The 21243-nt window shown below is 42.7% G+C and overlaps 90 non-coding genes across 90 annotated transcripts; all 90 read left to right on the forward strand.

The window, feature by feature from the left end:
* Positions 1-51: 51 nt before the first annotated feature.
* Positions 52-122, forward strand: TRNAG-UCC (transfer RNA glycine (anticodon UCC)). The gene has a single exon. It is a non-coding gene; the product is annotated as a tRNA-Gly (tRNA).
* Positions 123-380: 258 nt separating this feature from the next.
* TRNAD-GUC (transfer RNA aspartic acid (anticodon GUC)) lies at positions 381-452 on the forward strand. The gene has a single exon. It is a non-coding gene; the product is annotated as a tRNA-Asp (tRNA).
* A 66-nt stretch (positions 453-518) lies between these two features.
* TRNAG-UCC (transfer RNA glycine (anticodon UCC)) lies at positions 519-589 on the forward strand. The gene has a single exon. It is a non-coding gene; the product is annotated as a tRNA-Gly (tRNA).
* A 257-nt stretch (positions 590-846) lies between these two features.
* TRNAD-GUC (transfer RNA aspartic acid (anticodon GUC)) lies at positions 847-918 on the forward strand. The gene has a single exon. It is a non-coding gene; the product is annotated as a tRNA-Asp (tRNA).
* A 66-nt stretch (positions 919-984) lies between these two features.
* Positions 985-1055, forward strand: TRNAG-UCC (transfer RNA glycine (anticodon UCC)). The gene has a single exon. It is a non-coding gene; the product is annotated as a tRNA-Gly (tRNA).
* Positions 1056-1313: 258 nt separating this feature from the next.
* On the forward strand, positions 1314-1385 carry TRNAD-GUC (transfer RNA aspartic acid (anticodon GUC)). Its single transcript has one exon. It is a non-coding gene; the product is annotated as a tRNA-Asp (tRNA).
* A 66-nt stretch (positions 1386-1451) lies between these two features.
* Positions 1452-1522, forward strand: TRNAG-UCC (transfer RNA glycine (anticodon UCC)). Its single transcript has one exon. It is a non-coding gene; the product is annotated as a tRNA-Gly (tRNA).
* A 258-nt stretch (positions 1523-1780) lies between these two features.
* On the forward strand, positions 1781-1852 carry TRNAD-GUC (transfer RNA aspartic acid (anticodon GUC)). Its single transcript has one exon. It is a non-coding gene; the product is annotated as a tRNA-Asp (tRNA).
* Positions 1853-1918: 66 nt separating this feature from the next.
* TRNAG-UCC (transfer RNA glycine (anticodon UCC)) lies at positions 1919-1989 on the forward strand. Its single transcript has one exon. It is a non-coding gene; the product is annotated as a tRNA-Gly (tRNA).
* Positions 1990-2246: 257 nt separating this feature from the next.
* TRNAD-GUC (transfer RNA aspartic acid (anticodon GUC)) lies at positions 2247-2318 on the forward strand. Its single transcript has one exon. It is a non-coding gene; the product is annotated as a tRNA-Asp (tRNA).
* A 66-nt stretch (positions 2319-2384) lies between these two features.
* On the forward strand, positions 2385-2455 carry TRNAG-UCC (transfer RNA glycine (anticodon UCC)). The gene has a single exon. It is a non-coding gene; the product is annotated as a tRNA-Gly (tRNA).
* Positions 2456-2713: 258 nt separating this feature from the next.
* On the forward strand, positions 2714-2785 carry TRNAD-GUC (transfer RNA aspartic acid (anticodon GUC)). The gene has a single exon. It is a non-coding gene; the product is annotated as a tRNA-Asp (tRNA).
* A 66-nt stretch (positions 2786-2851) lies between these two features.
* Positions 2852-2922, forward strand: TRNAG-UCC (transfer RNA glycine (anticodon UCC)). The gene has a single exon. It is a non-coding gene; the product is annotated as a tRNA-Gly (tRNA).
* Positions 2923-3179: 257 nt separating this feature from the next.
* Positions 3180-3251, forward strand: TRNAD-GUC (transfer RNA aspartic acid (anticodon GUC)). Its single transcript has one exon. It is a non-coding gene; the product is annotated as a tRNA-Asp (tRNA).
* A 66-nt stretch (positions 3252-3317) lies between these two features.
* Positions 3318-3388, forward strand: TRNAG-UCC (transfer RNA glycine (anticodon UCC)). Its single transcript has one exon. It is a non-coding gene; the product is annotated as a tRNA-Gly (tRNA).
* Positions 3389-3646: 258 nt separating this feature from the next.
* On the forward strand, positions 3647-3718 carry TRNAD-GUC (transfer RNA aspartic acid (anticodon GUC)). The gene has a single exon. It is a non-coding gene; the product is annotated as a tRNA-Asp (tRNA).
* A 66-nt stretch (positions 3719-3784) lies between these two features.
* Positions 3785-3855, forward strand: TRNAG-UCC (transfer RNA glycine (anticodon UCC)). The gene has a single exon. It is a non-coding gene; the product is annotated as a tRNA-Gly (tRNA).
* A 257-nt stretch (positions 3856-4112) lies between these two features.
* Positions 4113-4184, forward strand: TRNAD-GUC (transfer RNA aspartic acid (anticodon GUC)). The gene has a single exon. It is a non-coding gene; the product is annotated as a tRNA-Asp (tRNA).
* Positions 4185-4250: 66 nt separating this feature from the next.
* TRNAG-UCC (transfer RNA glycine (anticodon UCC)) lies at positions 4251-4321 on the forward strand. The gene has a single exon. It is a non-coding gene; the product is annotated as a tRNA-Gly (tRNA).
* A 258-nt stretch (positions 4322-4579) lies between these two features.
* TRNAD-GUC (transfer RNA aspartic acid (anticodon GUC)) lies at positions 4580-4651 on the forward strand. Its single transcript has one exon. It is a non-coding gene; the product is annotated as a tRNA-Asp (tRNA).
* Positions 4652-4717: 66 nt separating this feature from the next.
* On the forward strand, positions 4718-4788 carry TRNAG-UCC (transfer RNA glycine (anticodon UCC)). Its single transcript has one exon. It is a non-coding gene; the product is annotated as a tRNA-Gly (tRNA).
* Positions 4789-5046: 258 nt separating this feature from the next.
* On the forward strand, positions 5047-5118 carry TRNAD-GUC (transfer RNA aspartic acid (anticodon GUC)). Its single transcript has one exon. It is a non-coding gene; the product is annotated as a tRNA-Asp (tRNA).
* A 66-nt stretch (positions 5119-5184) lies between these two features.
* TRNAG-UCC (transfer RNA glycine (anticodon UCC)) lies at positions 5185-5255 on the forward strand. The gene has a single exon. It is a non-coding gene; the product is annotated as a tRNA-Gly (tRNA).
* A 257-nt stretch (positions 5256-5512) lies between these two features.
* Positions 5513-5584, forward strand: TRNAD-GUC (transfer RNA aspartic acid (anticodon GUC)). The gene has a single exon. It is a non-coding gene; the product is annotated as a tRNA-Asp (tRNA).
* A 66-nt stretch (positions 5585-5650) lies between these two features.
* On the forward strand, positions 5651-5721 carry TRNAG-UCC (transfer RNA glycine (anticodon UCC)). Its single transcript has one exon. It is a non-coding gene; the product is annotated as a tRNA-Gly (tRNA).
* A 258-nt stretch (positions 5722-5979) lies between these two features.
* On the forward strand, positions 5980-6051 carry TRNAD-GUC (transfer RNA aspartic acid (anticodon GUC)). The gene has a single exon. It is a non-coding gene; the product is annotated as a tRNA-Asp (tRNA).
* A 66-nt stretch (positions 6052-6117) lies between these two features.
* Positions 6118-6188, forward strand: TRNAG-UCC (transfer RNA glycine (anticodon UCC)). The gene has a single exon. It is a non-coding gene; the product is annotated as a tRNA-Gly (tRNA).
* A 258-nt stretch (positions 6189-6446) lies between these two features.
* Positions 6447-6518, forward strand: TRNAD-GUC (transfer RNA aspartic acid (anticodon GUC)). Its single transcript has one exon. It is a non-coding gene; the product is annotated as a tRNA-Asp (tRNA).
* Positions 6519-6584: 66 nt separating this feature from the next.
* Positions 6585-6655, forward strand: TRNAG-UCC (transfer RNA glycine (anticodon UCC)). Its single transcript has one exon. It is a non-coding gene; the product is annotated as a tRNA-Gly (tRNA).
* Positions 6656-6913: 258 nt separating this feature from the next.
* TRNAD-GUC (transfer RNA aspartic acid (anticodon GUC)) lies at positions 6914-6985 on the forward strand. Its single transcript has one exon. It is a non-coding gene; the product is annotated as a tRNA-Asp (tRNA).
* A 66-nt stretch (positions 6986-7051) lies between these two features.
* Positions 7052-7122, forward strand: TRNAG-UCC (transfer RNA glycine (anticodon UCC)). Its single transcript has one exon. It is a non-coding gene; the product is annotated as a tRNA-Gly (tRNA).
* A 257-nt stretch (positions 7123-7379) lies between these two features.
* TRNAD-GUC (transfer RNA aspartic acid (anticodon GUC)) lies at positions 7380-7451 on the forward strand. The gene has a single exon. It is a non-coding gene; the product is annotated as a tRNA-Asp (tRNA).
* Positions 7452-7517: 66 nt separating this feature from the next.
* On the forward strand, positions 7518-7588 carry TRNAG-UCC (transfer RNA glycine (anticodon UCC)). Its single transcript has one exon. It is a non-coding gene; the product is annotated as a tRNA-Gly (tRNA).
* A 258-nt stretch (positions 7589-7846) lies between these two features.
* TRNAD-GUC (transfer RNA aspartic acid (anticodon GUC)) lies at positions 7847-7918 on the forward strand. Its single transcript has one exon. It is a non-coding gene; the product is annotated as a tRNA-Asp (tRNA).
* Positions 7919-7984: 66 nt separating this feature from the next.
* Positions 7985-8055, forward strand: TRNAG-UCC (transfer RNA glycine (anticodon UCC)). Its single transcript has one exon. It is a non-coding gene; the product is annotated as a tRNA-Gly (tRNA).
* Positions 8056-8312: 257 nt separating this feature from the next.
* On the forward strand, positions 8313-8384 carry TRNAD-GUC (transfer RNA aspartic acid (anticodon GUC)). Its single transcript has one exon. It is a non-coding gene; the product is annotated as a tRNA-Asp (tRNA).
* A 66-nt stretch (positions 8385-8450) lies between these two features.
* On the forward strand, positions 8451-8521 carry TRNAG-UCC (transfer RNA glycine (anticodon UCC)). Its single transcript has one exon. It is a non-coding gene; the product is annotated as a tRNA-Gly (tRNA).
* Positions 8522-8779: 258 nt separating this feature from the next.
* On the forward strand, positions 8780-8851 carry TRNAD-GUC (transfer RNA aspartic acid (anticodon GUC)). The gene has a single exon. It is a non-coding gene; the product is annotated as a tRNA-Asp (tRNA).
* A 66-nt stretch (positions 8852-8917) lies between these two features.
* TRNAG-UCC (transfer RNA glycine (anticodon UCC)) lies at positions 8918-8988 on the forward strand. The gene has a single exon. It is a non-coding gene; the product is annotated as a tRNA-Gly (tRNA).
* Positions 8989-9245: 257 nt separating this feature from the next.
* On the forward strand, positions 9246-9317 carry TRNAD-GUC (transfer RNA aspartic acid (anticodon GUC)). Its single transcript has one exon. It is a non-coding gene; the product is annotated as a tRNA-Asp (tRNA).
* A 66-nt stretch (positions 9318-9383) lies between these two features.
* Positions 9384-9454, forward strand: TRNAG-UCC (transfer RNA glycine (anticodon UCC)). Its single transcript has one exon. It is a non-coding gene; the product is annotated as a tRNA-Gly (tRNA).
* Positions 9455-9711: 257 nt separating this feature from the next.
* Positions 9712-9783, forward strand: TRNAD-GUC (transfer RNA aspartic acid (anticodon GUC)). Its single transcript has one exon. It is a non-coding gene; the product is annotated as a tRNA-Asp (tRNA).
* Positions 9784-9849: 66 nt separating this feature from the next.
* Positions 9850-9920, forward strand: TRNAG-UCC (transfer RNA glycine (anticodon UCC)). Its single transcript has one exon. It is a non-coding gene; the product is annotated as a tRNA-Gly (tRNA).
* A 258-nt stretch (positions 9921-10178) lies between these two features.
* On the forward strand, positions 10179-10250 carry TRNAD-GUC (transfer RNA aspartic acid (anticodon GUC)). The gene has a single exon. It is a non-coding gene; the product is annotated as a tRNA-Asp (tRNA).
* Positions 10251-10316: 66 nt separating this feature from the next.
* Positions 10317-10387, forward strand: TRNAG-UCC (transfer RNA glycine (anticodon UCC)). Its single transcript has one exon. It is a non-coding gene; the product is annotated as a tRNA-Gly (tRNA).
* A 257-nt stretch (positions 10388-10644) lies between these two features.
* Positions 10645-10716, forward strand: TRNAD-GUC (transfer RNA aspartic acid (anticodon GUC)). The gene has a single exon. It is a non-coding gene; the product is annotated as a tRNA-Asp (tRNA).
* A 66-nt stretch (positions 10717-10782) lies between these two features.
* TRNAG-UCC (transfer RNA glycine (anticodon UCC)) lies at positions 10783-10853 on the forward strand. Its single transcript has one exon. It is a non-coding gene; the product is annotated as a tRNA-Gly (tRNA).
* Positions 10854-11111: 258 nt separating this feature from the next.
* Positions 11112-11183, forward strand: TRNAD-GUC (transfer RNA aspartic acid (anticodon GUC)). The gene has a single exon. It is a non-coding gene; the product is annotated as a tRNA-Asp (tRNA).
* Positions 11184-11249: 66 nt separating this feature from the next.
* On the forward strand, positions 11250-11320 carry TRNAG-UCC (transfer RNA glycine (anticodon UCC)). The gene has a single exon. It is a non-coding gene; the product is annotated as a tRNA-Gly (tRNA).
* Positions 11321-11577: 257 nt separating this feature from the next.
* On the forward strand, positions 11578-11649 carry TRNAD-GUC (transfer RNA aspartic acid (anticodon GUC)). Its single transcript has one exon. It is a non-coding gene; the product is annotated as a tRNA-Asp (tRNA).
* A 66-nt stretch (positions 11650-11715) lies between these two features.
* TRNAG-UCC (transfer RNA glycine (anticodon UCC)) lies at positions 11716-11786 on the forward strand. The gene has a single exon. It is a non-coding gene; the product is annotated as a tRNA-Gly (tRNA).
* Positions 11787-12044: 258 nt separating this feature from the next.
* On the forward strand, positions 12045-12116 carry TRNAD-GUC (transfer RNA aspartic acid (anticodon GUC)). Its single transcript has one exon. It is a non-coding gene; the product is annotated as a tRNA-Asp (tRNA).
* Positions 12117-12182: 66 nt separating this feature from the next.
* On the forward strand, positions 12183-12253 carry TRNAG-UCC (transfer RNA glycine (anticodon UCC)). Its single transcript has one exon. It is a non-coding gene; the product is annotated as a tRNA-Gly (tRNA).
* A 257-nt stretch (positions 12254-12510) lies between these two features.
* TRNAD-GUC (transfer RNA aspartic acid (anticodon GUC)) lies at positions 12511-12582 on the forward strand. Its single transcript has one exon. It is a non-coding gene; the product is annotated as a tRNA-Asp (tRNA).
* Positions 12583-12648: 66 nt separating this feature from the next.
* Positions 12649-12719, forward strand: TRNAG-UCC (transfer RNA glycine (anticodon UCC)). Its single transcript has one exon. It is a non-coding gene; the product is annotated as a tRNA-Gly (tRNA).
* A 258-nt stretch (positions 12720-12977) lies between these two features.
* On the forward strand, positions 12978-13049 carry TRNAD-GUC (transfer RNA aspartic acid (anticodon GUC)). The gene has a single exon. It is a non-coding gene; the product is annotated as a tRNA-Asp (tRNA).
* A 66-nt stretch (positions 13050-13115) lies between these two features.
* TRNAG-UCC (transfer RNA glycine (anticodon UCC)) lies at positions 13116-13186 on the forward strand. The gene has a single exon. It is a non-coding gene; the product is annotated as a tRNA-Gly (tRNA).
* Positions 13187-13444: 258 nt separating this feature from the next.
* On the forward strand, positions 13445-13516 carry TRNAD-GUC (transfer RNA aspartic acid (anticodon GUC)). Its single transcript has one exon. It is a non-coding gene; the product is annotated as a tRNA-Asp (tRNA).
* Positions 13517-13582: 66 nt separating this feature from the next.
* Positions 13583-13653, forward strand: TRNAG-UCC (transfer RNA glycine (anticodon UCC)). Its single transcript has one exon. It is a non-coding gene; the product is annotated as a tRNA-Gly (tRNA).
* A 258-nt stretch (positions 13654-13911) lies between these two features.
* TRNAD-GUC (transfer RNA aspartic acid (anticodon GUC)) lies at positions 13912-13983 on the forward strand. The gene has a single exon. It is a non-coding gene; the product is annotated as a tRNA-Asp (tRNA).
* A 66-nt stretch (positions 13984-14049) lies between these two features.
* On the forward strand, positions 14050-14120 carry TRNAG-UCC (transfer RNA glycine (anticodon UCC)). Its single transcript has one exon. It is a non-coding gene; the product is annotated as a tRNA-Gly (tRNA).
* Positions 14121-14378: 258 nt separating this feature from the next.
* Positions 14379-14450, forward strand: TRNAD-GUC (transfer RNA aspartic acid (anticodon GUC)). Its single transcript has one exon. It is a non-coding gene; the product is annotated as a tRNA-Asp (tRNA).
* Positions 14451-14516: 66 nt separating this feature from the next.
* Positions 14517-14587, forward strand: TRNAG-UCC (transfer RNA glycine (anticodon UCC)). Its single transcript has one exon. It is a non-coding gene; the product is annotated as a tRNA-Gly (tRNA).
* A 396-nt stretch (positions 14588-14983) lies between these two features.
* TRNAG-UCC (transfer RNA glycine (anticodon UCC)) lies at positions 14984-15054 on the forward strand. Its single transcript has one exon. It is a non-coding gene; the product is annotated as a tRNA-Gly (tRNA).
* Positions 15055-15312: 258 nt separating this feature from the next.
* TRNAD-GUC (transfer RNA aspartic acid (anticodon GUC)) lies at positions 15313-15384 on the forward strand. Its single transcript has one exon. It is a non-coding gene; the product is annotated as a tRNA-Asp (tRNA).
* Positions 15385-15450: 66 nt separating this feature from the next.
* On the forward strand, positions 15451-15521 carry TRNAG-UCC (transfer RNA glycine (anticodon UCC)). The gene has a single exon. It is a non-coding gene; the product is annotated as a tRNA-Gly (tRNA).
* A 258-nt stretch (positions 15522-15779) lies between these two features.
* On the forward strand, positions 15780-15851 carry TRNAD-GUC (transfer RNA aspartic acid (anticodon GUC)). The gene has a single exon. It is a non-coding gene; the product is annotated as a tRNA-Asp (tRNA).
* A 66-nt stretch (positions 15852-15917) lies between these two features.
* TRNAG-UCC (transfer RNA glycine (anticodon UCC)) lies at positions 15918-15988 on the forward strand. The gene has a single exon. It is a non-coding gene; the product is annotated as a tRNA-Gly (tRNA).
* A 258-nt stretch (positions 15989-16246) lies between these two features.
* On the forward strand, positions 16247-16318 carry TRNAD-GUC (transfer RNA aspartic acid (anticodon GUC)). Its single transcript has one exon. It is a non-coding gene; the product is annotated as a tRNA-Asp (tRNA).
* Positions 16319-16384: 66 nt separating this feature from the next.
* On the forward strand, positions 16385-16455 carry TRNAG-UCC (transfer RNA glycine (anticodon UCC)). The gene has a single exon. It is a non-coding gene; the product is annotated as a tRNA-Gly (tRNA).
* A 258-nt stretch (positions 16456-16713) lies between these two features.
* Positions 16714-16785, forward strand: TRNAD-GUC (transfer RNA aspartic acid (anticodon GUC)). The gene has a single exon. It is a non-coding gene; the product is annotated as a tRNA-Asp (tRNA).
* A 66-nt stretch (positions 16786-16851) lies between these two features.
* On the forward strand, positions 16852-16922 carry TRNAG-UCC (transfer RNA glycine (anticodon UCC)). The gene has a single exon. It is a non-coding gene; the product is annotated as a tRNA-Gly (tRNA).
* Positions 16923-17180: 258 nt separating this feature from the next.
* On the forward strand, positions 17181-17252 carry TRNAD-GUC (transfer RNA aspartic acid (anticodon GUC)). Its single transcript has one exon. It is a non-coding gene; the product is annotated as a tRNA-Asp (tRNA).
* A 66-nt stretch (positions 17253-17318) lies between these two features.
* TRNAG-UCC (transfer RNA glycine (anticodon UCC)) lies at positions 17319-17389 on the forward strand. The gene has a single exon. It is a non-coding gene; the product is annotated as a tRNA-Gly (tRNA).
* Positions 17390-17647: 258 nt separating this feature from the next.
* TRNAD-GUC (transfer RNA aspartic acid (anticodon GUC)) lies at positions 17648-17719 on the forward strand. The gene has a single exon. It is a non-coding gene; the product is annotated as a tRNA-Asp (tRNA).
* A 66-nt stretch (positions 17720-17785) lies between these two features.
* Positions 17786-17856, forward strand: TRNAG-UCC (transfer RNA glycine (anticodon UCC)). Its single transcript has one exon. It is a non-coding gene; the product is annotated as a tRNA-Gly (tRNA).
* Positions 17857-18114: 258 nt separating this feature from the next.
* On the forward strand, positions 18115-18186 carry TRNAD-GUC (transfer RNA aspartic acid (anticodon GUC)). The gene has a single exon. It is a non-coding gene; the product is annotated as a tRNA-Asp (tRNA).
* A 66-nt stretch (positions 18187-18252) lies between these two features.
* Positions 18253-18323, forward strand: TRNAG-UCC (transfer RNA glycine (anticodon UCC)). The gene has a single exon. It is a non-coding gene; the product is annotated as a tRNA-Gly (tRNA).
* A 258-nt stretch (positions 18324-18581) lies between these two features.
* Positions 18582-18653, forward strand: TRNAD-GUC (transfer RNA aspartic acid (anticodon GUC)). Its single transcript has one exon. It is a non-coding gene; the product is annotated as a tRNA-Asp (tRNA).
* Positions 18654-18719: 66 nt separating this feature from the next.
* Positions 18720-18790, forward strand: TRNAG-UCC (transfer RNA glycine (anticodon UCC)). The gene has a single exon. It is a non-coding gene; the product is annotated as a tRNA-Gly (tRNA).
* Positions 18791-19048: 258 nt separating this feature from the next.
* On the forward strand, positions 19049-19120 carry TRNAD-GUC (transfer RNA aspartic acid (anticodon GUC)). The gene has a single exon. It is a non-coding gene; the product is annotated as a tRNA-Asp (tRNA).
* Positions 19121-19186: 66 nt separating this feature from the next.
* TRNAG-UCC (transfer RNA glycine (anticodon UCC)) lies at positions 19187-19257 on the forward strand. The gene has a single exon. It is a non-coding gene; the product is annotated as a tRNA-Gly (tRNA).
* Positions 19258-19515: 258 nt separating this feature from the next.
* TRNAD-GUC (transfer RNA aspartic acid (anticodon GUC)) lies at positions 19516-19587 on the forward strand. The gene has a single exon. It is a non-coding gene; the product is annotated as a tRNA-Asp (tRNA).
* Positions 19588-19653: 66 nt separating this feature from the next.
* On the forward strand, positions 19654-19724 carry TRNAG-UCC (transfer RNA glycine (anticodon UCC)). The gene has a single exon. It is a non-coding gene; the product is annotated as a tRNA-Gly (tRNA).
* Positions 19725-19982: 258 nt separating this feature from the next.
* On the forward strand, positions 19983-20054 carry TRNAD-GUC (transfer RNA aspartic acid (anticodon GUC)). The gene has a single exon. It is a non-coding gene; the product is annotated as a tRNA-Asp (tRNA).
* Positions 20055-20120: 66 nt separating this feature from the next.
* Positions 20121-20191, forward strand: TRNAG-UCC (transfer RNA glycine (anticodon UCC)). The gene has a single exon. It is a non-coding gene; the product is annotated as a tRNA-Gly (tRNA).
* Positions 20192-20450: 259 nt separating this feature from the next.
* TRNAD-GUC (transfer RNA aspartic acid (anticodon GUC)) lies at positions 20451-20522 on the forward strand. Its single transcript has one exon. It is a non-coding gene; the product is annotated as a tRNA-Asp (tRNA).
* Positions 20523-20588: 66 nt separating this feature from the next.
* Positions 20589-20659, forward strand: TRNAG-UCC (transfer RNA glycine (anticodon UCC)). Its single transcript has one exon. It is a non-coding gene; the product is annotated as a tRNA-Gly (tRNA).
* A 258-nt stretch (positions 20660-20917) lies between these two features.
* Positions 20918-20989, forward strand: TRNAD-GUC (transfer RNA aspartic acid (anticodon GUC)). The gene has a single exon. It is a non-coding gene; the product is annotated as a tRNA-Asp (tRNA).
* A 66-nt stretch (positions 20990-21055) lies between these two features.
* Positions 21056-21126, forward strand: TRNAG-UCC (transfer RNA glycine (anticodon UCC)). The gene has a single exon. It is a non-coding gene; the product is annotated as a tRNA-Gly (tRNA).
* Positions 21127-21243: the final 117 nt, after the last annotated feature.

Raw genomic sequence — 21243 nt, forward strand, 5'->3', positions numbered from 1 at the left:
ATACTAATCTAGGCTTCTTTTGTGTGTCATATCGAAGTGTGACCTATGCAAGCATCGGTAGTTCAATGGTAGAATTCTCGCCTTCCAAGCGGGAGGTCCGGGTTCGATTCCCGGCCGGTGCAAGCCGTACGATCTCGTTTCTTTGACTCTCAAAATCGTGCACATTTTTTGTAAAACCAATAACGTTTCTCGAAAAGTAAAGGGTTCAGAAATCGCCTTGACTATTATTTCTAGCGTAGAGTATTTTATTGGGTTACTTTTTCTTCAAACTCACTTTTTCATTTAATTAGTGACTATCGCGCATGCTCCGGGACTTAGCGAAAAAAATTCGGATAGAAGTACTATAAGTTTGAAAAACTGAGATAACCAACTTTTATTCATCCTCGGTAGTATAGTGGTGAGTATCCTCGCCTGTCACGCGAGAGACCGGGGTTCGATTCCCCGCCGGGGAGCGGTTTTTTAAATGTATACTAATCTAGGCTTCTTTTGTGTGTCATATCGAAGTGTGACCTATGCAAGCATCGGTAGTTCAATGGTAGAATTCTCGCCTTCCAAGCGGGAGGTCCGGGTTCGATTCCCGGCCGGTGCAAGCCGTACGATCTCGTTTCTTTGACTCTCAAAATCGTGCACATTTTTTGTAAAACCAATAACGTTTCTCGAAAAGTAAAGGGTTCAGAAATCGCCTTGACTATTATTTCTAGCGTAGAGTATTTTATTGGGTTTCTTTTTCTTCAAACTCACTTTTTCATTTAATTAGTGACTATCGCGCATGCTCCGGGACTTAGCGAAAAAAATTCGGATAGAAGTACTATAAGTTTAAAAAACTGAGATAACCAATTTTACTCATCCTCGGTAGTATAGTGGTGAGTATCCTCGCCTGTCACGCGAGAGACCGGGGTTCGATTCCCCGCCGGGGAGCGGTTTATTATATGTATACTAATCTAGGCTTCTTTTGTGTGTCATATCGAAGTGTGACCTATGCAAGCATCGGTAGTTCAATGGTAGAATTCTCGCCTTCCAAGCGGGAGGTCCGGGTTCGATTCCCGGCCGGTGCAAGCCGTACGATCTCGTTTCTTTGACTCTCAAAATCGTGCACATTTTTTGTAAAACCAATAACGTTTCTCGAAAAGTAAAGGGTTCAGAAATCGCCTTGACCATTATTTCTAGCGTAGAGTATTTTATTGGGTTACTTTTTCTTCAAACTCACTTTTTCATTTAATTAGTGACTATCGCGCATGCTCCGGGACTTAGCGAAAAAAATTCGGATAGAAGTACTATAAGTTTGAAAAACTGAGATAACCAACTTTTATTCATCCTCGGTAGTATAGTGGTGAGTATCCTCGCCTGTCACGCGAGAGACCGGGGTTCGATTCCCCGCCGGGGAGCGGTTTTTTAAATGTATACTAATCTAGGCTTCTTTTGTGTGTCATATCGAAGTGTGACCTATGCAAGCATCGGTAGTTCAATGGTAGAATTCTCGCCTTCCAAGCGGGAGGTCCGGGTTCGATTCCCGGCCGGTGCAAGCCGTACGATCTCGTTTCTTTGACTCTCAAAATCGTGCACATTTTTTGTAAAACCAATAACGTTTCTCGAAAAGTAAAGGGTTCAGAAATCGCCTTGACTATTATTTCTAGCGTAGAGTATTTTATTGGGTTACTTTTTCTTCAAACTCACTTTTTCATTTAATTAGTGACTATCGCGCATGCTCCGGGACTTAGCGAAAAAAATTCGGATAGAAGTACTATAAGTTTGAAAAACTGAGATAACCAACTTTTATTCATCCTCGGTAGTATAGTGGTGAGTATCCTCGCCTGTCACGCGAGAGACCGGGGTTCGATTCCCCGCCGGGGAGCGGTTTTTTAAATGTATACTAATCTAGGCTTCTTTTGTGTGTCATATCGAAGTGTGACCTATGCAAGCATCGGTAGTTCAATGGTAGAATTCTCGCCTTCCAAGCGGGAGGTCCGGGTTCGATTCCCGGCCGGTGCAAGCCGTACGATCTCGTTTCTTTGACTCTCAAAATCGTGCACATTTTTTGTAAAACCAATAACGTTTCTCGAAAAGTAAAGGGTTCAGAAATCGCCTTGACTATTATTTCTAGCGTAGAGTATTTTATTGGGTTTCTTTTTCTTCAAACTCACTTTTTCATTTAATTAGTGACTATCGCGCATGCTCCGGGACTTAGCGAAAAAAATTCGGATAGAAGTACTATAAGTTTAAAAAACTGAGATAACCAATTTTACTCATCCTCGGTAGTATAGTGGTGAGTATCCTCGCCTGTCACGCGAGAGACCGGGGTTCGATTCCCCGCCGGGGAGCGGTTTATTATATGTATACTAATCTAGGCTTCTTTTGTGTGTCATATCGAAGTGTGACCTATGCAAGCATCGGTAGTTCAATGGTAGAATTCTCGCCTTCCAAGCGGGAGGTCCGGGTTCGATTCCCGGCCGGTGCAACCCGTACGATCGCGTTTCTTTGACTCTCAAAATCGTGCACATTTTTTGTAAAACCAATAACGTTTCTCGAAAAGTAAAGGGTTCAGAAATCGCCTTGACCATTATTTCTAGCGTAGAGTATTTTATTGGGTTACTTTTTCTTCAAACTCACTTTTTCATTTAATTAGTGACTATCGCGCATGCTCCGGGACTTAGCGAAAAAAATTCGGATAGAAGTACTATAAGTTTGAAAAACTGAGATAACCAACTTTTATTCATCCTCGGTAGTATAGTGGTGAGTATCCTCGCCTGTCACGCGAGAGACCGGGGTTCGATTCCCCGCCGGGGAGCGGTTTTTTAAATGTATACTAATCTAGGCTTCTTTTGTGTGTCATATCGAAGTGTGACCTATGCAAGCATCGGTAGTTCAATGGTAGAATTCTCGCCTTCCAAGCGGGAGGTCCGGGTTCGATTCCCGGCCGGTGCAAGCCGTACGATCTCGTTTCTTTGACTCTCAAAATCGTGCACATTTTTTGTAAAACCAATAACGTTTCTCGAAAAGTAAAGGGTTCAGAAATCGCCTTGACCATTATTTCTAGCGTAGAGTATTTTATTGGGTTACTTTTTCTTCAAACTCACTTTTTCATTTAATTAGTGACTATCGCGCATGCTCCGGGACTTAGGGAAAAAATTCGGATAGAAGTACTATAAGTTTAAAAAACTGAGATAACCAACTTTTACTCATCCTCGGTAGTATAGTGGTGAGTATCCTCGCCTGTCACGCGAGAGACCGGGGTTCGATTCCCCGCCGGGGAGCGGTTTATTATATGTATACTAATCTAGGCTTCTTTTGTGTGTCATATCGAAGTGTGACCTATGCAAGCATCGGTAGTTCAATGGTAGAATTCTCGCCTTCCAAGCGGGAGGTCCGGGTTCGATTCCCGGCCGGTGCAACCCGTACGATCTCGTTTCTTTGACTCTCAAAATCGTGCACATTTTTTGTAAAACCAATAACGTTTCTCGAAAAGTAAAGGGTTCAGAAATCGCCTTGACCATTATTTCTAGCGTAGAGTATTTTATTGGGTTACTTTTTCTTCAAACTCACTTTTTCATTTAATTAGTGACTATCGCGCATGCTCCGGGACTTAGCGAAAAAAATTCGGATAGAAGTACTATAAGTTTGAAAAACTGAGATAACCAACTTTTATTCATCCTCGGTAGTATAGTGGTGAGTATCCTCGCCTGTCACGCGAGAGACCGGGGTTCGATTCCCCGCCGGGGAGCGGTTTTTTAAATGTATACTAATCTAGGCTTCTTTTGTGTGTCATATCGAAGTGTGACCTATGCAAGCATCGGTAGTTCAATGGTAGAATTCTCGCCTTCCAAGCGGGAGGTCCGGGTTCGATTCCCGGCCGGTGCAAGCCGTACGATCTCGTTTCTTTGACTCTCAAAATCGTGCACATTTTTTGTAAAACCAATAACGTTTCTCGAAAAGTAAAGGGTTCAGAAATCGCCTTGACCATTATTTCTAGCGTAGAGTATTTTATTGGGTTACTTTTTCTTCAAACTCACTTTTTCATTTAATTAGTGACTATCGCGCATGCTCCGGGACTTAGGGAAAAAATTCGGATAGAAGTACTATAAGTTTAAAAAACTGAGATAACCAACTTTTACTCATCCTCGGTAGTATAGTGGTGAGTATCCTCGCCTGTCACGCGAGAGACCGGGGTTCGATTCCCCGCCGGGGAGCGGTTTATTATATGTATACTAATCTAGGCTTCTTTTGTGTGTCATATCGAAGTGTGACCTATGCAAGCATCGGTAGTTCAATGGTAGAATTCTCGCCTTCCAAGCGGGAGGTCCGGGTTCGATTCCCGGCCGGTGCAAGCCGTACGATCTCGTTTCTTTGACTCTCAAAATCGTGCACATTTTTTGTAAAACCAATAACGTTTCTCGAAAAGTAAAGTGTTCAGAAATCGCTTAGACCATTATTTCTAGCGTAGAGTATTTAATAGGGTTACTTTTTCTTCAAACTCACTTTTCCATTTAATTACTGACTATTGCACATGCTCCGGGACTTTGCGAAAAAAATTCGGATAGAAGTACTATAAGTTTAAAAAACTGAGATAACCAGCTTTCATTCATGCTCGGTAGTATAGTGGTGAGTATCCTCGCCTGTCACGCGAGAGACCGGGGTTCGATTCCCCGCCGGGGAGCGGTTTATTATATGTATACTAATCTAGGCTTCTTTTGTGTGTCATATCGAAGTGTGACCTATGCAAGCATCGGTAGTTCAATGGTAGAATTCTCGCCTTCCAAGCGGGAGGTCCGGGTTCGATTCCCGGCCGGTGCAACCCGTACGATCTCGTTTCTTTGACTCTCAAAATCGTGCACATTTTTTGTAAAACCAATAACGTTTCTCGAAAAGTAAAGGGTTCAGAAATCGCCTTGACCATTATTTCTAGCGTAGAGTATTTTATTGGGTTACTTTTTCTTCAAACTCACTTTTTCATTTAATTAGTGACTATCGCGCATGCTCCGGGACTTAGCGAAAAAAATTCGGATAGAAGTACTATAAGTTTAAAAAACTGAGATAACCAACTTTTACTCATCCTCGGTAGTATAGTGGTGAGTATCCTCGCCTGTCACGCGAGAGACCGGGGTTCGATTCCCCGCCGGGGAGCGGTTTTTTAAATGTATACTAATCTAGGCTTCTTTTGTGTGTCATATCGAAGTGTGACCTATGCAAGCATCGGTAGTTCAATGGTAGAATTCTCGCCTTCCAAGCGGGAGGTCCGGGTTCGATTCCCGGCCGGTGCAAGCCGTACGATCTCGTTTCTTTGACTCTCAAAATCGTGCACATTTTTTGTAAAACCAATAACGTTTCTCGAAAAGTAAAGGGTTCAGAAATCGCCTTGACCATTATTTCTAGCGTAGAGTATTTTATTGGGTTACTTTTTCTTCAAACTCACTTTTTCATTTAATTAGTGACTATCGCGCATGCTCCGGGACTTAGGGAAAAAATTCGGATAGAAGTACTATAAGTTTAAAAAACTGAGATAACCAACTTTTACTCATCCTCGGTAGTATAGTGGTGAGTATCCTCGCCTGTCACGCGAGAGACCGGGGTTCGATTCCCCGCCGGGGAGCGGTTTATTATATGTATACTAATCTAGGCTTCTTTTGTGTGTCATATCGAAGTGTGACCTATGCAAGCATCGGTAGTTCAATGGTAGAATTCTCGCCTTCCAAGCGGGAGGTCCGGGTTCGATTCCCGGCCGGTGCAACCCGTACGATCTCGTTTCTTTGACTCTCAAAATCGTGCACATTTTTTGTAAAACCAATAACGTTTCTCGAAAAGTAAAGGGTTCAGAAATCGCCTTGACCATTATTTCTAGCGTAGAGTATTTTATTGGGTTACTTTTTCTTCAAACTCACTTTTTCATTTAATTAGTGACTATCGCGCATGCTCCGGGACTTAGCGAAAAAAATTCGGATAGAAGTACTATAAGTTTAAAAAACTGAGATAACCAACTTTTATTCATCCTCGGTAGTATAGTGGTGAGTATCCTCGCCTGTCACGCGAGAGACCGGGGTTCGATTCCCCGCCGGGGAGCGGTTTTTTAAATGTATACTAATCTAGGCTTCTTTTGTGTGTCATATCGAAGTGTGACCTATGCAAGCATCGGTAGTTCAATGGTAGAATTCTCGCCTTCCAAGCGGGAGGTCCGGGTTCGATTCCCGGCCGGTGCAAGCCGTACGATCTCGTTTCTTTGACTCTCAAAATCGTGCACATTTTTTGTAAAACCAATAACGTTTCTCGAAAAGTAAAGTGTTCAGAAATCGCTTAGACCATTATTTCTAGCGTAGAGTATTTAATAGGGTTACTTTTTCTTCAAACTCACTTTTCCATTTAATTACTGACTATTGCACATGCTCCGGGACTTTGCGAAAAAAATTCGGATAGAAGTACTATAAGTTTAAAAAACTGAGATAACCAGCTTTCATTCATGCTCGGTAGTATAGTGGTGAGTATCCTCGCCTGTCACGCGAGAGACCGGGGTTCGATTCCCCGCCGGGGAGCGGTTTATTATATGTATACTAATCTAGGCTTCTTTTGTGTGTCATATCGAAGTGTGACCTATGCAAGCATCGGTAGTTCAATGGTAGAATTCTCGCCTTCCAAGCGGGAGGTCCGGGTTCGATTCCCGGCCGGTGCAACCCGTACGATCTCGTTTCTTTGACTCTCAAAATCGTGCACATTTTTTGTAAAACCAATAACGTTTCTCGAAAAGTAAAGGGTTCAGAAATCGCCTTGACCATTATTTCTAGCGTAGAGTATTTTATTGGGTTACTTTTTCTTCAAACTCACTTTTTCATTTAATTAGTGACTATCGCGCATGCTCCGGGACTTAGCGAAAAAAATTCGGATAGAAGTACTATAAGTTTAAAAAACTGAGATAACCAACTTTTACTCATCCTCGGTAGTATAGTGGTGAGTATCCTCGCCTGTCACGCGAGAGACCGGGGTTCGATTCCCCGCCGGGGAGCGGTTTATTATATGTATACTAATCTAGGCTTCTTTTGTGTGTCATATCGAAGTGTGACCTATGCAAGCATCGGTAGTTCAATGGTAGAATTCTCGCCTTCCAAGCGGGAGGTCCGGGTTCGATTCCCGGCCGGTGCAACCCGTACGATCTCGTTTCTTTGACTCTCAAAATCGTGCACATTTTTTGTAAAACCAATAACGTTTCTCGAAAAGTAAAGGATTCAGAAATCGCCTTGACCATTATTTCTAGCGTAGAGTATTTTATTGGGTTACTTTTTCTTCAAACTCACTTTTTCATTTAATTAGTGACTATCGCGCATGCTCCGGGACTTAGCGAAAAAAATTCGGATAGAAGTACTATAAGTTTAAAAAACTGAGATAACCAATTTTACTCATCCTCGGTAGTATAGTGGTGAGTATCCTCGCCTGTCACGCGAGAGACCGGGGTTCGATTCCCCGCCGGGGAGCGGTTTATTATATGTATACTAATCTAGGCTTCTTTTGTGTGTCATATCGAAGTGTGACCTATGCAAGCATCGGTAGTTCAATGGTAGAATTCTAGCCTTCCAAGCGGGAGGTCCGGGTTCGATTCCCGGCCGGTGCAACCCGTACGATCTCGTTTCTTTGACTCTCAAAATCGTGCACATTTTTTGTAAAACCAATAACGTTTCTCGAAAAGTAAAGGGTTCAGAAATCGCCTTGACCATTATTTCTAGCGTAGAGTATTTTATTGGGTTACTTTTTCTTCAAACTCACTTTTTCATTTAATTAGTGACTATCGCGCATGCTCCGGGACTTAGCGAAAAAAATTCGGATAGAAGTACTATAAGTTTGAAAAACTGAGATAACCAACTTTTATTCATCCTCGGTAGTATAGTGGTGAGTATCCTCGCCTGTCACGCGAGAGACCGGGGTTCGATTCCCCGCCGGGGAGCGGTTTTTTAAATGTATACTAATCTAGGCTTCTTTTGTGTGTCATATCGAAGTGTGACCTATGCAAGCATCGGTAGTTCAATGGTAGAATTCTCGCCTTCCAAGCGGGAGGTCCGGGTTCGATTCCCGGCCGGTGCAAGCCGTACGATCTCGTTTCTTTGACTCTCAAAATCGTGCACATTTTTTGTAAAACCAATAACGTTTCTCGAAAAGTAAAGGGTTCAGAAATCGCCTTGACCATTATTTCTAGCGTAGAGTATTTTATTGGGTTACTTTTTCTTCAAACTCACTTTTTCATTTAATTAGTGACTATCGCGCATGCTCCGGGACTTAGGGAAAAAATTCGGATAGAAGTACTATAAGTTTAAAAAACTGAGATAACCAACTTTTACTCATCCTCGGTAGTATAGTGGTGAGTATCCTCGCCTGTCACGCGAGAGACCGGGGTTCGATTCCCCGCCGGGGAGCGGTTTATTATATGTATACTAATCTAGGCTTCTTTTGTGTGTCATATCGAAGTGTGACCTATGCAAGCATCGGTAGTTCAATGGTAGAATTCTCGCCTTCCAAGCGGGAGGTCCGGGTTCGATTCCCGGCCGGTGCAACCCGTACGATCTCGTTTCTTTGACTCTCAAAATCGTGCACATTTTTTGTAAAACCAATAACGTTTCTCGAAAAGTAAAGGGTTCAGAAATCGCCTTGACCATTATTTCTAGCGTAGAGTATTTTATTGGGTTACTTTTTCTTCAAACTCACTTTTTCATTTAATTAGTGACTATCGCGCATGCTCCGGGACTTAGCGAAAAAAATTCGGATAGAAGTACTATAAGTTTAAAAAACTGAGATAACCAACTTTTATTCATCCTCGGTAGTATAGTGGTGAGTATCCTCGCCTGTCACGCGAGAGACCGGGGTTCGATTCCCCGCCGGGGAGCGGTTTTTTAAATGTATACTAATCTAGGCTTCTTTTGTGTGTCATATCGAAGTGTGACCTATGCAAGCATCGGTAGTTCAATGGTAGAATTCTCGCCTTCCAAGCGGGAGGTCCGGGTTCGATTCCCGGCCGGTGCAAGCCGTACGATCTCGTTTCTTTGACTCTCAAAATCGTGCACATTTTTTGTAAAACCAATAACGTTTCTCGAAAAGTAAAGGGTTCAGAAATCGCCTTGACCATTATTTCTAGCGTAGAGTATTTTATTGGGTTACTTTTTCTTCAAACTCACTTTTTCATTTAATTAGTGACTATCGCGCATGCTCCGGGACTTAGGGAAAAAATTCGGATAGAAGTACTATAAGTTTAAAAAACTGAGATAACCAACTTTTACTCATCCTCGGTAGTATAGTGGTGAGTATCCTCGCCTGTCACGCGAGAGACCGGGGTTCGATTCCCCGCCGGGGAGCGGTTTATTATATGTATACTAATCTAGGCTTCTTTTGTGTGTCATATCGAAGTGTGACCTATGCAAGCATCGGTAGTTCAATGGTAGAATTCTCGCCTTCCAAGCGGGAGGTCCGGGTTCGATTCCCGGCCGGTGCAACCCGTACGATCTCGTTTCTTTGACTCTCAAAATCGTGCACATTTTTTGTAAAACCAATAACGTTTCTCGAAAAGTAAAGGATTCAGAAATCGCCTTGACCATTATTTCTAGCGTAGAGTATTTTATTGGGTTACTTTTTCTTCAAACTCACTTTTTCATTTAATTAGTGACTATCGCGCATGCTCCGGGACTTAGCGAAAAAAATTCGGATAGAAGTACTATAAGTTTAAAAAACTGAGATAACCAATTTTACTCATCCTCGGTAGTATAGTGGTGAGTATCCTCGCCTGTCACGCGAGAGACCGGGGTTCGATTCCCCGCCGGGGAGCGGTTTATTATATGTATACTAATCTAGGCTTCTTTTGTGTGTCATATCGAAGTGTGACCTATGCAAGCATCGGTAGTTCAATGGTAGAATTCTAGCCTTCCAAGCGGGAGGTCCGGGTTCGATTCCCGGCCGGTGCAACCCGTACGATCTCGTTTCTTTGACTCTCAAAATCGTGCACATTTTTTGTAAAACCAATAACGTTTCTCGAAAAGTAAAGGGTTCAGAAATCGCCTTGACCATTATTTCTAGCGTAGAGTATTTTATTGGGTTACTTTTTCTTCAAACTCACTTTTTCATTTAATTAGTGACTATCGCGCATGCTCCGGGACTTAGCGAAAAAAATTCGGATAGAAGTACTATAAGTTTGAAAAACTGAGATAACCAACTTTTATTCATCCTCGGTAGTATAGTGGTGAGTATCCTCGCCTGTCACGCGAGAGACCGGGGTTCGATTCCCCGCCGGGGAGCGGTTTTTTAAATGTATACTAATCTAGGCTTCTTTTGTGTGTCATATCGAAGTGTGACCTATGCAAGCATCGGTAGTTCAATGGTAGAATTCTCGCCTTCCAAGCGGGAGGTCCGGGTTCGATTCCCGGCCGGTGCAAGCCGTACGATCTCGTTTCTTTGACTCTCAAAATCGTGCACATTTTTTGTAAAACCAATAACGTTTCTCGAAAAGTAAAGGGTTCAGAAATCGCCTTGACCATTATTTCTAGCGTAGAGTATTTTATTGGGTTACTTTTTCTTCAAACTCACTTTTTCATTTAATTAGTGACTATCGCGCATGCTCCGGGACTTAGGGAAAAAATTCGGATAGAAGTACTATAAGTTTAAAAAACTGAGATAACCAACTTTTACTCATCCTCGGTAGTATAGTGGTGAGTATCCTCGCCTGTCACGCGAGAGACCGGGGTTCGATTCCCCGCCGGGGAGCGGTTTATTATATGTATACTAATCTAGGCTTCTTTTGTGTGTCATATCGAAGTGTGACCTATGCAAGCATCGGTAGTTCAATGGTAGAATTCTCGCCTTCCAAGCGGGAGGTCCGGGTTCGATTCCCGGCCGGTGCAACCCGTACGATCTCGTTTCTTTGACTCTCAAAATCGTGCACATTTTTTGTAAAACCAATAACGTTTCTCGAAAAGTAAAGGGTTCAGAAATCGCCTTGACCATTATTTCTAGCGTAGAGTATTTTATTGGGTTACTTTTTCTTCAAACTCACTTTTTCATTTAATTAGTGACTATCGCGCATGCTCCGGGACTTAGCGAAAAAAATTCGGATAGAAGTACTATAAGTTTAAAAAACTGAGATAACCAACTTTTATTCATCCTCGGTAGTATAGTGGTGAGTATCCTCGCCTGTCACGCGAGAGACCGGGGTTCGATTCCCCGCCGGGGAGCGGTTTTTTAAATGTATACTAATCTAGGCTTCTTTTGTGTGTCATATCGAAGTGTGACCTATGCAAGCATCGGTAGTTCAATGGTAGAATTCTCGCCTTCCAAGCGGGAGGTCCGGGTTCGATTCCCGGCCGGTGCAAGCCGTACGATCTCGTTTCTTTGACTCTCAAAATCGTGCACATTTTTTGTAAAACCAATAACGTTTCTCGAAAAGTAAAGGGTTCAGAAATCGCCTTGACCATTATTTCTAGCGTAGAGTATTTTATTGGGTTACTTTTTCTTCAAACTCACTTTTTCATTTAATTAGTGACTATCGCGCATGCTCCGGGACTTAGGGAAAAAATTCGGATAGAAGTACTATAAGTTTAAAAAACTGAGATAACCAACTTTTACTCATCCTCGGTAGTATAGTGGTGAGTATCCTCGCCTGTCACGCGAGAGACCGGGGTTCGATTCCCCGCCGGGGAGCGGTTTATTATATGTATACTAATCTAGGCTTCTTTTGTGTGTCATATCGAAGTGTGACCTATGCAAGCATCGGTAGTTCAATGGTAGAATTCTCGCCTTCCAAGCGGGAGGTCCGGGTTCGATTCCCGGCCGGTGCAACCCGTACGATCTCGTTTCTTTGACTCTCAAAATCGTGCACATTTTTTGTAAAACCAATAACGTTTCTCGAAAAGTAAAGGGTTCAGAAATCGCCTTGACCATTATTTCTAGCGTAGAGTATTTTATTGGGTTACTTTTTCTTCAAACTCACTTTTTCATTTAATTAGTGACTATCGCGCATGCTCCGGGACTTAGCGAAAAAAATTCGGATAGAAGTACTATAAGTTTAAAAAACTGAGATAACCAACTTTTACTCATCCTCGGTAGTATAGTGGTGAGTATCCTCGCCTGTCACGCGAGAGACCGGGGTTCGATTCCCCGCCGGGGAGCGGTTTTTTAAATGTATACTAATCTAGGCTTCTTTTGTGTGTCATATCGAAGTGTGACCTATGCAAGCATCGGTAGTTCAATGGTAGAATTCTCGCCTTCCAAGCGGGAGGTCCGGGTTCGATTCCCGGCCGGTGCAAGCCGTACGATCTCGTTTCTTTGACTCTCAAAATCGTGCACATTTTTTGTAAAACCAATAACGTTTCTCGAAAAGTAAAGGGTTCAGAAATCGCCTTGACTATTATTTCTAGCGTAGAGTATTTTATTGGGTTTCTTTTTCTTCAAACTCACTTTTTCATTTAATTAGTGACTATCGCGCATGCTCCGGGACTTAGCGAAAAAAATTCGGATAGAAGTACTATAAGTTTAAAAAACTGAGATAACCAATTTTACTCATCCTCGGTAGTATAGTGGTGAGTATCCTCGCCTGTCACGCGAGAGACCGGGGTTCGATTCCCCGCCGGGGAGCGGTTTATTATATGTATACTAATCTAGGCTTCTTTTGTGTGTCATATCGAAGTGTGACCTATGCAAGCATCGGTAGTTCAATGGTAGAATTCTCGCCTTCCAAGCGGAAGGTCCGGGTTCGATTCCCGGCTGGTGCAACCCTAACGATCTCGTTTCTTTGACTCTCAAAATCGTGCACATTTTTTGTAAAACCAATAACGTTTCTCGAAAAGTAAAGGGTTCAGAAATCGCCTTGACCATTATTTCTAGCGTAGAGTATTTTATTGGGTTACTTTTTCTTCAAACTCACTTTTTCATTTAATTAGTGACTATCGCGCATGCTCCGGGACTTAGCGAAAAAAATTCGGATAGAAGTACTATAAGTTTGAAAAACTGAGATAACCAACTTTTATTCATCCTCGGTAGTATAGTGGTGAGTATCCTCGCCTGTCACGCGAGAGACCGGGGTTCGATTCCCCGCCGGGGAGCGGTTTTTTAAATGTATACTAATCTAGGCTTCTTTTGTGTGTCATATCGAAGTGTGACCTATGCAAGCATCGGTAGTTCAATGGTAGAATTCTCGCCTTCCAAGCGGGAGGTCCGGGTTCGATTCCCGGCCGGTGCAAGCCGTACGATCTCGTTTCTTTGACTCTCAAAATCGTGCACATTTTTTGTAAAACCAATAACGTTTCTCGAAAAGTAAAGGGTTCAGAAATCGCCTTGACCATTATTTCTAGCGTAGAGTATTTTATTGGGTTTCTTTTTCTTCAAACTCACTTTTTCATTTAATTAGTGACTATCGCGCATGCTCCGGGACTTAGCGAAAAAAATTCGGATAGAAGTACTATAAGTTTAAAAAACTGAGATAACCAACTTTTACTCATCCTCGGTAGTATAGTGGTGAGTATCCTCGCCTGTCACGCGAGAGACCGGGGTTCGATTCCCCGCCGGGGAGCGGTTTATTATATGTATACTAATCTAGGCTTCTTTTGTGTGTCATATCGAAGTGTGACCTTTGCAAGCATCGGTAGTTCAATGGTAGAATCCTCGCCTTCCAAGCGGGAGGTCCGGGTTCGATTCCCGGCCGGTGCAACCCGTACGATCTCGTTTCTTTGACTCTCAAAATCGTGCACATTTTTTGTAAAACCAATAACGTTTCTCGAAAAGTAAAGTGTTCAGAAATCGCTTAGACCATTATTTCTAGCGTAGAGTATTTAATAGGGTTACTTTTTCTTCAAACTCACTTTTCCATTTAATTACTGACTATTGCACATGCTCCGGGACTTTGCGAAAAAAATTCGGATAGAAGTACTATAAGTTTAAAAAACTGAGATAACCAGCTTTCATTCATGCTCGGTAGTATAGTGGTGAGTATCCTCGCCTGTCACGCGAGAGACCGGGGTTCGATTCCCCGCCGGGGAGCGGTTTATTATATGTATACTAATCTAGGCTTCTTTTGTGTGTCATATCGAAGTGTGACCTATGCAAGCATCGGTAGTTCAATGGTAGAATTCTCGCCTTCCAAGCGGGAGGTCCGGGTTCGATTCCCGGCCGGTGCAACCCGTACGATCTCGTTTCTTTGACTATCAAAATCGTGCACATTTTTTGTAAAACCAATAACGTTTCTCGAAAAGTAAAGGGTTCAGAAATCGCCTTGACCATTATTTCTAGCGTAGAGTATTTTATTGGGTTACTTTTTCTTCAAACTCACTTTTTCATTTAATTAGTGACTATCGCGCATGCTCCGGGACTTAGCGAAAAAAATTCGGATAGAAGTACTATAAGTTTGAAAAACTGAGATAACCAACTTTTATTCATCCTCGGTAGTATAGTGGTGAGTATCCTCGCCTGTCACGCGAGAGACCGGGGTTCGATTCCCCGCCGGGGAGCGGTTTTTTAAATGTATACTAATCTAGGCTTCTTTTGTGTGTCATATCGAAGTGTGACCTATGCAAGCATCGGTAGTTCAATGGTAGAATTCTCGCCTTCCAAGCGGGAGGTCCGGGTTCGATTCCCGGCCGGTGCAACCCGTACGATCTCGTTTCTTTGACTCTCAAAATCGTGCACATTTTTTGTAAAACCAATAACGTTTCTCGAAAAGTAAAGGGTTCAGAAATCGCCTTGACCATTATTTCTAGCGTAGAGTATTTTATTGGGTTACTTTTTCTTCAAACTCACTTTTTCATTTAATTAGTGACTATCGCGCATGCTCCGGGACTTAGCGAAAAAAATTCGGATAGAAGTACTATAAGTTTGAAAAACTGAGATAACCAACTTTTATTCATCCTCGGTAGTATAGTAGTGAGTTTCCTCGCCTGTCACGCGAGAGACCGGGGTTCGATTCCCCGCCGGGGAGCGGTTTATTATATGTATACTAATCTAGGCTTCTTTTGTGTGTCATATCGAAGTGTGACCTATGCAAGCATCGGTAGTTCAATGGTAGAATTCTCGCCTTCCAAGCGGGAGGTCCGGGTTCGATTCCCGGCCGGTGCAACCCGTACGATCTCGTTTCTTTGACTCTCAAAATCGTGCACATTTTTTGTAAAACCAATAACGTTTCTCGAAAAGTAAAGTGTTCAGAAATCGCTTAGACCATTATTTCTAGCGTAGAGTATTTAATAGGGTTACTTTTTCTTCAAACTCACTTTTCCATTTAATTACTGACTATTGCACATGCTCCGGGACTTTGCGAAAAAAATTCGGATAGAAGTACTATAAGTTTAAAAAACTGAGATAACCAGCTTTCATTCATGCTCGGTAGTATAGTGGTGAGTATCCTCGCCTGTCACGCGAGAGACCGGGGTTCGATTCCCCGCCGGGGAGCGGTTTATTATATGTATACTAATCTAGGCTTCTTTTGTGTGTCATATCGAAGTGTGACCTATGCAAGCATCGGTAGTTCAATGGTAGAATTCTCGCCTTCCAAGCGGGAGGTCCGGGTTCGATTCCCGGCCGGTGCAACCCGTACGATCTCGTTTCTTTGACTCTCAAAATCGTGCACATTTTTTGTAAAACCAATAACGTTTCTCGAAAAGTAAAGGGTTCAGAAATCGCCTTGACCATTATTTCTAGCGTAGAGTATTTTATTGGGTTACTTTTTCTTCAAACTCACTTTTTCATTTAATTAGTGACTATCGCGCATGCTCCGGGACTTAGCGAAAAAAATTCGGATAGAAGTACTATAAGTTTGAAAAACTGAGATAACCAACTTTTATTCATCCTCGGTAGTATAGTGGTGAGTATCCTCGCCTGTCACGCGAGAGACCGGGGTTCGATTCCCCGCCGGGGAGCGGTTTTTTAAATGTATACTAATCTAGGCTTCTTTTGTGTGTCATATCGAAGTGTGACCTATGCAAGCATCGGTAGTTCAATGGTAGAATTCTCGCCTTCCAAGCGGGAGGTCCGGGTTCGATTCCCGGCCGGTGCAACCCGTACGATCTCGTTTCTTTGACTCTCAAAATCGTGCACATTTTTTGTAAAACCAATAACGTTTCTCGAAAAGTAAAGGGTTCAGAAATCGCCTTGACCATTATTTCTAGCGTAGAGTATTTTATTGGGTTACTTTTTCTTCAAACTCACTTTTTCATTTAATTAGTGACTATCGCGCATGCTCCGGGACTTAGCGAAAAAAATTCGGATAGAAGTACTATAAGTTTGAAAAACTGAGATAACCAACTTTTATTCATCCTCGGTAGTATAGTGGTGAGTTTCCTCGCCTGTCACGCGAGAGACCGGGGTTCGATTCCCCGCCGGGGAGCGGTTTATTATATGTATACTAATCTAGGCTTCTTTTGTGTGTCATATCGAAGTGTGACCTATGCAAGCATCGGTAGTTCAATGGTAGAATTCTCGCCTTCCAAGCGGGAGGTCCGGGTTCGATTCCCGGCCGGTGCAAGCCGTACGATCTCGTTTCTTTGACTCTCAAAATCGTGCACATTTTTTGTAAAACCAATAACGTTTCTCGAAAAGTAAAGGGTTCAGAAATCGCCTTGACCATTATTTCTAGCGTAGAGTATTTTATTGGGTTTCTTTTTCTTCAAACTCACTTTTTCATTTAATTAGTGACTATCGCGCATGCTCCGGGACTTAGCGAAAAAAATTCGGATAGAAGTACTATAAGTTTAAAAAACTGAGATAACCAACTTTTACTCATCCTCGGTAGTATAGTGGTGAGTATCCTCGCCTGTCACGCGAGAGACCGGGGTTCGATTCCCCGCCGGGGAGCGGTTTATTATATGTATACTAATCTAGGCTTCTTTTGTGTGTCATATCGAAGTGTGACCTTTGCAAGCATCGGTAGTTCAATGGTAGAATCCTCGCCTTCCAAGCGGGAGGTCCGGGTTCGATTCCCGGCCGGTGCAACCCGTACGATCTCGTTTCTTTGACTCTCAAAATCGTGCACATTTTTTGTAAAACCAATAACGTTTCTCGAAAAGTAAAGGATTCAGAAATCGCCTTGACCATTATTTCTAGCGTAGAGTATTTAATAGGGTTACTTTTTCTTCAAACTCACTTTTCCATTTAATTACTGACTATTGCACATGCTCCGGGACTTTGCGAAAAAAATTCGGATAGAAGTACTATAAGTTTAAAAAACTGAGATAACCAGCTTTCATTCATGCTCGGTAGTATAGTGGTGAGTATCCTCGCCTGTCACGCGAGAGACCGGGGTTCGATTCCCCGCCGGGGAGCGGTTTATTATATGTATACTAATCTAGGCTTCTTTTGTGTGTCATATCGAAGTGTGACCTATGCAAGCATCGGTAGTTCAATGGTAGAATTCTCGCCTTCCAAGCGGGAGGTCCGGGTTCGATTCCCGGCCGGTGCAACCCGTACGATCTCGTTTCTTTGACTCTCAAAATCGTGCACATTTTTTGTAAAACCAATAACGTTTCTCGAAAAGTAAAGGGTTCAGAAATCGCCTTGACCATTATTTCTAGCGTAGAGTATTTTATTGGGTTACTTTTTCTTCAAACTCACTTTTTCATTTAATTAGTGACTATCGCGCATGCTCCGGGACTTTGCGAAAAAAATTCGGATAGAAGTACTATAAGTTTAAAAAACTGAGATAACCAGCTTTCATTCATGCTCGGTAGTATAGTGGTGAGTATCCTCGCCTGTCACGCGAGAGACCGGGGTTCGATTCCCCGCCGGGGAGTGGTTTATTATATGTATACTAATCTAGGCTTCTTTTGTGTGTCATATCGAAGTGTGACCTATGCAAGCATCGGTAGTTCAATGGTAGAATTCTCGCCTTCCAAGCGGGAGGTCCGGGTTCGATTCCCGGCCGGTGCAACCCGTACGATCTCGTTTCTTTGACTCTCAAAATCGTGCACATTTTTTGTAAAACCAATAACGTTTCTCGAAAAGTAAAGGGTTCAGAAATCGCCTTGACCATTATTTCTAGCGTAGAGTATTTTATTGGGTTACTTTTTCTTCAAACTCACTTTTTCATTTAATTAGTGACTATCGCGCATGCTCCGGGACTTTGCGAAAAAAATTCGGATAGAAGTACTATAAGTTTAAAAAACTGAGATAACCAGCTTTCATTCATGCTCGGTAGTATAGTGGTGAGTATCCTCGCCTGTCACGCGAGAGACCGGGGTTCGATTCCCCGCCGGGGAGCGGTTTATTATATGTATACTAATCTAGGCTTCTTTTGTGTGTCATATCGAAGTGTGACCTATGCAAGCATCGGTAGTTCAATGGTAGAATTCTCGCCTTCCAAGCGGGAGGTCCGGGTTCGATTCCCGGCCGGTGCAACCCGTACGATCTCGTTTCTTTGACTCTCAAAATCGTGCACATTTTTTGTAAAACCAATAACGTTTCTCGAAAAGTAAAGGGTTCAGAAATCGCCTTGACCATTATTTCTAGCGTAGAGTATTTTATTGGGTTACTTTTTCTTCAAACTCACTTTTTCATTTAATTAGTGACTATCGCGCATGCTCCGGGACTTTGCGAAAAAAATTCGGATAGAAGTACTATAAGTTTAAAAAACTGAGATAACCAGCTTTCATTCATGCTCGGTAGTATAGTGGTGAGTATCCTCGCCTGTCACGCGAGAGACCGGGGTTCGATTCCCCGCCGGGGAGCGGTTTATTATATGTATACTAATCTAGGCTTCTTTTGTGTGTCATATCGAAGTGTGACCTATGCAAGCATCGGTAGTTCAATGGTAGAATTCTCGCCTTCCAAGCGGGAGGTCCGGGTTCGATTCCCGGCCGGTGCAACCCGTACGATCTCGTTTCTTTGACTCTCAAAATCGTGCACATTTTTTGTAAAACCAATAACGTTTCTCGAAAAGTAAAGGGTTCAGAAATCGCCTTGACCATTATTTCTAGCGTAGAGTATTTTATTGGGTTTCTTTTTCTTCAAACTCACTTTTTCATTTAATTAGTGACTATCGCGCATGCTCCGGGACTTAGCGAAAAAAATTCGGATAGAAGTACTATACGTTTAAAAAACTGAGATAACCAACTTTTACTCATCCTCGGTAGTATATTGGTGAGTATCCTCGCCTGTCACGCGAGAGACCGGGGTTCGATTCCCCGCCGGGGAGCGGTTTATTATATGTATACTAATCTAGGCTTCTTTTGTGTGTCATATCGAAGTGTGACCTATGCAAGCATCGGTAGTTCAATGGTAGAATTCTAGCCTTCCAAGCGGGAGGTCCGGGTTCGATTCCCGGCCGGTGCAACCCGTACGATCTCGTTTCTTTGACTCTCAAAATCGTGCACATTTTTTGTAAAACCAATAACGTTTCTCGAAAAGTAAAGGGTTCAGAAATCGCCTTGACCATTATTTCTAGCGTAGAGTATTTTATTGGGTTTCTTTTTCTTCAAACTCACTTTTTCATTTAATTAGTGACTATCGCGCATGCTCCGGGACTTAGCGAAAAAAATTCGGATAGAAGTACTATAAGTTTAAAAAACTGAGATAACCAACTTTTACTCATCCTCGGTAGTATAGTGGTGAGTATCCTCGCCTGTCACGCGAGAGACCGGGGTTCGATTCCCCGCCGGGGAGCGGTTTATTATATGTATACTAATCTAGGCTTCTTTTGTGTGTCATATCGAAGTGTGACCTTTGCAAGCATCGGTAGTTCAATGGTAGAATCCTCGCCTTCCAAGCGGGAGGTCCGGGTTCGATTCCCGGCCGGTGCAACCCGTACGATCTCGTTTCTTTGACTCTCAAAATCGTGCACATTTTTTGTAAAACCAATAACGTTTCTCGAAAAGTAAAGGATTCAGAAATCGCCTTGACCATTATTTCTAGCGTAGAGTATTTAATAGGGTTACTTTTTCTTCAAACTCACTTTTCCATTTAATTACTGACTATTGCACATGCTCCGGGACTTTGCGAAAAAAATTCGGATAGAAGTACTATAAGTTTAAAAAACTGAGATAACCAGCTTTCATTCATGCTCGGTAGTATAGTGGTGAGTATCCTCGCCTGTCACGCGAGAGACCGGGGTTCGATTCCCCGCCGGGGAGCGGTTTATTATATGTATACTAATCTAGGCTTCTTTTGTGTGTCATATCGAAGTGTGACCTATGCAAGCATCGGTAGTTCAATGGTAGAATTCTCGCCTTCCAAGCGGGAGGTCCGGGTTCGATTCCCGGCCGGTGCAACCCGTACGATCTCGTTTCTTTGACTCTCAAAATCGTGCACATTTTTTGTAAAACCAATAACGTTTCTCGAAAAGTAAAGGGTTCAGAAATCGCCTTGACCATTATTTCTAGCGTAGAGTATTTTATTGGGTTACTTTTTCTTCAAACTCACTTTTTCATTTAATTAGTGACTATCGCGCATGCTCCGGGACTTTGCGAAAAAAATTCGGATAGAAGTACTATAAGTTTAAAAAAACTGAGATAACCAGCTTTCATTCATGCTCGGTAGTATAGTGGTGAGTATCCTCGCCTGTCACGCGAGAGACCGGGGTTCGATTCCCCGCCGGGGAGTGGTTTATTATATGTATACTAATCTAGGCTTCTTTTGTGTGTCATATCGAAGTGTGACCTATGCAAGCATCGGTAGTTCAATGGTAGAATTCTCGCCTTCCAAGCGGGAGGTCCGGGTTCGATTCCCGGCCGGTGCAACCCGTACGATCTCGTTTCTTTGACTCTCAAAATCGTGCACATTTTTTGTAAAACCAATAACGTTTCTCGAAAAGTAAAGGGTTCAGAAATCGCCTTGACCATTATTTCTAGCGTAGAGTATTTTATTGGGTTACTTTTTCTTCAAACTCACTTTTTCATTTAATTAGTGACTATCGCGCATGCTCCGGGACTTTGCGAAAAAAATTCGGATAGAAGTACTATAAGTTTAAAAAACTGAGATAACCAGCTTTCATTCATGCTCGGTAGTATAGTGGTGAGTATCCTCGCCTGTCACGCGAGAGACCGGGGTTCGATTCCCCGCCGGGGAGCGGTTTATTATATGTATACTAATCTAGGCTTCTTTTGTGTGTCATATCGAAGTGTGACCTATGCAAGCATCGGTAGTTCAATGGTAGAATTCTCGCCTTCCAAGCGGGAGGTCCGGGTTCGATTCCCGGCCGGTGCAACCCGTACGATCTCGTTTCTTTGACTCTCAAAATCGTGCACATTTTTTGTAAAACCAATAACGTTTCTCGAAAAGTAAAGGGTTCAGAAATCGCCTTGACCATTATTTCTAGCGTAG

Source organism: Phalangium opilio, unplaced genomic scaffold (assembly GCF_054372755.1).
Source record: "Phalangium opilio isolate 3A_F unplaced genomic scaffold, DU_Popi_V2 ptg000352l_1, whole genome shotgun sequence".
In the NCBI taxonomy this organism is placed as follows: domain Eukaryota; kingdom Metazoa; phylum Arthropoda; class Arachnida; order Opiliones; family Phalangiidae; genus Phalangium; species Phalangium opilio.